Source organism: Adiantum capillus-veneris, chromosome 8 (genome assembly GCF_014529385.1).
Source record: "Adiantum capillus-veneris isolate H3 chromosome 8, ASM1452938v2, whole genome shotgun sequence".
In the NCBI taxonomy this organism is placed as follows: domain Eukaryota; kingdom Viridiplantae; phylum Streptophyta; class Polypodiopsida; order Polypodiales; family Pteridaceae; genus Adiantum; species Adiantum capillus-veneris.
In genome coordinates, this window is record NC_140938.1 from 45126847 (window position 1) to 45132223 (window position 5377).

Sequence of the window (5377 nt, forward strand, 5' to 3'; positions counted from 1 at the left end):
CCATGCCGGGTTTTGTGTGGATGAATTTGATGATGCATAGTGAGCATTGAATTGAAGTTTCCCTAGTTATTTGGTGGCTTTGGAGAGTTGAGAGTGTCTTTCCATTCTTCACGGCTATGAGCAAAGGGCACTTGTAATTTTCCACCCTTCAGGGTTAATTCAAGAACTATGTCCTCCCAGTCTTGGATTGCTTTGTAAATGCGCATCCATGGAACTCCTAGAACCATATTTTCATTCATATGCTCATCTAGAATGCAAATGAAGGTGTGTGGGCAGAGAAATCCATGCACAAAGACTTTGATATTGATCAGTCCCAATATTGGTGTTAGCTCTTTATGGCAGCCTTTGACTTGCACTCTACAATATTCTAGGGGTTGGGTTGTTGCCTTTTTGTAAGTTGTGTAGTTGAAGTCATTAAGACGTGCACCTCTATCAGCTAGTGCTTTGACTATGAACCCATCCTTTAGGGTTACGATTATTTGCACGTTCAATCCATCCTGCCATTTGTCATCGGTCTCTACCTCATCATCTGCTAGTGATTGAATCTAAAGGGTATTGAGGGGTAGAACTTGAGGGATTGGTTGCCTTGTTGCTTTTCGTTTCAAAACTCAAATGGGTGCTTAGTTTCAAGATTTCGCAATTATTAGTTGTCATTTAAGCTTGCCGTCCTTCATTGCATGCATTCCTTGCAGAAGGTCGTTAGTCAAAGGTAGATGATATCTACAAAAACGGCATCCACTAATCCAGTTTTCCATGATCTCTCCATCTAAGGTAGCTAGTTTGATGGCACCACTCGGTGAAACATCCTCGATGACGAAAGGACCGTGTCCCTTTTTCTTGAACTAGGGTATATGTTCTTTCAAGGAGTAAACTAGAACCAAATCCCCTTGTTTGAAAATTTTTGTCACCAAATGTGAGTCACAAAACTATTTTTGTTTTTGTTTTTGTGCATATATATGCACAATGGTTGCTAATCTTTGTTCATCGAGTTGTTCTAAGTCATCGAGTCATTCTGACAACTCGTGCCCTTTCCATTTCAAGTCGTGTGCAACTCTAAGAGTGGGTAATAAAAATTCCATGGGTAGAATTGCATATAATCCATAGAACAAGTTAAAAGGAGTTGTGTTCAAGGTTGTTTTGAATGAAACTCAATATGCCCACAAGCCTGAATGAAGATGCATCTCCCAGTCTGTTATACTTGAACTAACAATCTTGGTAAGCGCAGAGCTTAGGATCTTGTTTGTATGTTCTGCTTGTCCATTTGCTTGAAGATGATAGGGTGCAGATTTGTTATGGATTATCATAAACTCATTTAACAAGTGTTATATCATCTCACTGAGGAAATGCAATACTCTATCACTTACAAGCTCAATAGAAAGTCCATACCTAGTGAATATGCATTCGTACAAAAATGCAACGGTGGTTCTAGCATCGTTTCTTCCTAGTGGCTTTTGCTTCAATCCATTTGGTTAAGTAATCCATGGCCATAATAATATATTGCACCTGAGTTTTGTATGCTCGAGTGTTGGCGGATACGCCGTGACGGACGTCAGCACATCGAGAACTCACCTAACAAGATTTGTCAGCTAAGGACGAAGCTCGACCCGCAGGCGCATGGAAGCAAGCATAGGGTGTCAACCTACACTCGCCCGACTCTCGACTACTTCCTACAGAGGTCTCTACCCAATGTCTAAGCTATAGCCTTCAAGAGTACATAAGAGGAGATTTCCTACAACGCTTTCAAGAGCCCAATACCCATCACACATTCTCGAAAAGCCACGGAACTTGAAGGAAACCCTATTAACACCAATAGGTCGCTCTCCCTAACCCCAACCCTAAACACCCGGTGCAAAATCACGTAGGATGTCTGGTCGAAATTTGCAGGTGGTCGTTTTCAAAAAGTAAAGTACCTAATGTGTAGCTCTACTCAATGTGAACGCGTGGATATGCTGAAATGCAAAAACAGACAACGTATGCCACCAAATCACCAGATATAGCTCGTGGGTGGATCTCGCGAAGCCGGGCCATACACCTGCAATGTAGTTGTTGGCGCGTAGCTCTCTTTAGGGGCAACACGCTGCACTTCTCCGCACTCGATTCCGACCATCGGTGCGCTCGTAGCGTGAAGATGAAACTCTCACTCTCTCTCGTACACAGAGTACGCTCAACTCACACAGACAAAAACTTATAAAAATGACAAAAGGGTTTTTTGCATTAAGGCCAAAAGTGGTATAAATACCTTGCAATCTCAAACCCTAATGTTCCAATTTAACCATTTACTCAGTCTAAATGTCAAAAATAGGATACAATCCTGAATTTTCTGCATGCCCCACTATTTACAAAGGTGAAATAACAGTTTTTTCTCAATTAAGGAATAATTACAAAGGAAATACATATCCCGCCGGGAAATCATTCTCCGTTGGGTGTGTCCAGTTGCTAACACTCCCCCCATCCTAGTTCATGTCGTCCCCGACATGACAGTAGAGCTGCTTCTTCAGTGGAGGCTGTCACGCATCTTCAAAAGAGACTCATACCGTGCATGTTGGGCCAGTAATGTTGGGCTGAATATTTATGTATCGATGGTGAAGAAACCGATGTAGAAGGCTTCTTCAATGGCCTGGAGATGATACGAGGGCAAAAACATGATTTGCTGATAAAAGGCATGTATCACCTCATGGGAAGGTTGAGCAGACAGTTCATATGCACATCTATATGTGTCTTGGAAGAAGAAGATGCTGTTTGTTGCCTGTCCAGGTTTAAAGATCTCAAAAACTGCCATAAGGGTTTTACAGATTTTTCTGAGCATGATGCAAGATAGGTCAGGCAAGCCAGTGAACAATTTAATGGCACCCGTTAGGGTTTTCACCATGTATTGTTCACTCATTCTCTCACCCGCCTTCAAGCCTGGCAGCTTTGGGTAGTTGAGCCACGTGGGGTGGCTTTTCTGCAGCAGCTCTTGTTCTTTCCAGGTCCACATTCTTGGTAGAGGGAAAAAGCTAAGGTTGTCTCTGATTCTTTTAGGCGCCTCTACCAGATGAACTAAATACCGTGGGTATTTAGTTAGCCATGCCTTTCTCCATTTAGGTTGAGAGTCCACAATAAGCTTAACTCCTTCTGGTTTGGAGATATCTTCTTCATATAGTGGCACTATTGGCTCCTCTTTAATCCGCTTGTTTATTGTAGCAGCTTCATACTTGAGAAGAGGATATGGGAGAGAAGGTTGTAGCCATTCATGTCGAACGATATTGGCATCTAACTTCTGAATGGTCATAGACTTCAACACTCTCTGCTCCCACTCCATTGCTTCTTTGGCCGTGTCTTTTCCATTGCTGGCCCTGTGCTCAAATGTGACTCTTCGGCCTTTCAGCTCATCAATCTGCTTCTAATATGCTTTCTTTTCTTGTTCAGCTTGATCCCCCATGTTCACTAAGAGGTCGTTCAATTTTGCATTGGATTTTTCAGCCTCTTCTAGCTTCCTCTTGGTGTCTTCATTTTCTGTTTGCATCCTCTTTAGATCCTCGTCCATCTTCTTTTTCAACGCTTCTAGCTCATCTTTCATGGCCTTGTTCTCATCTTCCAGACGGCTTTGCATTACTAGGGAGCCCTCGCCTAGCATCAATCTTTGTCTCTTCTCTAGTGTCAACTTCTTTTGGAGTTCCTTCATCTGTTCTTCATATATATCGTTTTCTGAAGTAGTGCTAGTCAAGGTAGCAGCTCTGACTCTGCCCAGAGATTCCCTTAGCCTCTGGATGGTCTGATCTTTCACTTTCATTTGATCTTTTAGCTCTATCACTTCATCCTGGCTTGCCTCATCTTTTAGCTCAGCTTTTTCCTTAGCATTCCTCAAAGTTTCCACTTCTTTGGACTCATCAGCAAGCTGGAGTGTCAAATTTTCCCTTTCTTTCTCCGCATCTGTCAGTGATTTGTTGATTTTCTTGTACTCCTCCTCTGCTCTTTGAAACTTTTGTTCTACTGCCTGACTCTGTCTTTCCATTTGTTGGCATCTTTTTAGTGCCGCGTCCATATCAGCTTGCAACTTGGCTTGCTTCTGTGTGTTCTTTTGGTCTTGCTTTTGCAGCGAGTCCACTTCGGCTTTGATATGAACTTCATTTGTTTTGAGATTATCAATTTCAATCTCAGTGGCCATAGACCTTGCTCTGAGCCTAGTGAGTTTTTGCATCACTTCATCCCAATCATTGGTTTGTGGTTGTAAATCCACTGTATCTATTGCCATTTCCTTCAATTCCACCAATCGAGGGCTCAACATGTATTCTTTGGGTCTAGTGCTCGACAACTCAAAAGCTGCATTAGCTGCCTCTTCTCGAGAGTATCGAGCAGCTAAGAGATCAAGAAATATTCTATAGTTTTTTTCTTCTGGATCTGGCTTCTCATCTTTTGGCTCAACTTCTGCCTTCTGCTCTTCCTCTTTGTTCTTCTCTTCCTTGGAGTCTTGTTGCCCATCAGGTTTGTTCAACTCCTCTTTTTGTCTGGTTTGGGGAGGACTAAGAGGAGGTGGTGATGGTGGAGGGCTGGATTCCCGGCTTGATGGTGGAGTTGTTTGCTTCTTCTTGAAATCCCGATCCGCCTTTGTTTTCTTCTCTCTTTCTTGGCCTTCCTGCTCTTCTAGCAGCTGCCGTCTCACATCATCAACCTCTTCTTCTGTAAAAGTTATGTTAGGGATATTCTCCACTGTAGCATCTAAGATCTTGAAATTCTTGATATAATCTTCAAACCAATCCCTTTGAATCCTTCGAGATGATCCAAACATAGCCTCAAGTGATGGCTTCCATAACTCGCTCACATTCCCTTTTAGCACTCTCTCAGCTCTGACACTTTCCATTAATCTTTTTAGCCTTGCCACTTTCTGTGACTTTGTTTCCTTTACTGGAACCTGTAGAGTTTCTTTCTTTCCCTTCTTTGGCTCGGGCGGCTCTTCTAGTACTATCTCTAAATGGCACTTCAACCTTGTGGCTACCCTTGGCACCTTAGGAGGCTCTTTTTCTTTGTCTTCCTTTAGCTTGAGCCAATCATTTTGTGAGGGAGGTAGAGTCCAATTTCCCTTGGCATGCAATGCTCCATTTTCACAAGACAGTCGTGAATGTAAGATGCATAGTTTATCTCCTTTGGTTTGCTCTTCTGCATCGCCCTGGTGAAAGTGGTGGCTATAGCCCCAGGTGGCATCCTGTATTTCTATGGCCGCTTGGTACACATGTGGAAGTACTGATTGTATAGTTGGCTCATGATATCCACCTTCGGGTTTGCAATATCTTCAAATGTATAGTTATTCTTCTTTTCCGAGTAGACCTTAATTTCATCTCGCCTCTTAGTCACACTGTCTCCTTTGTTAGAGATGTCAAGTGCTGCTGCCACCACCTTT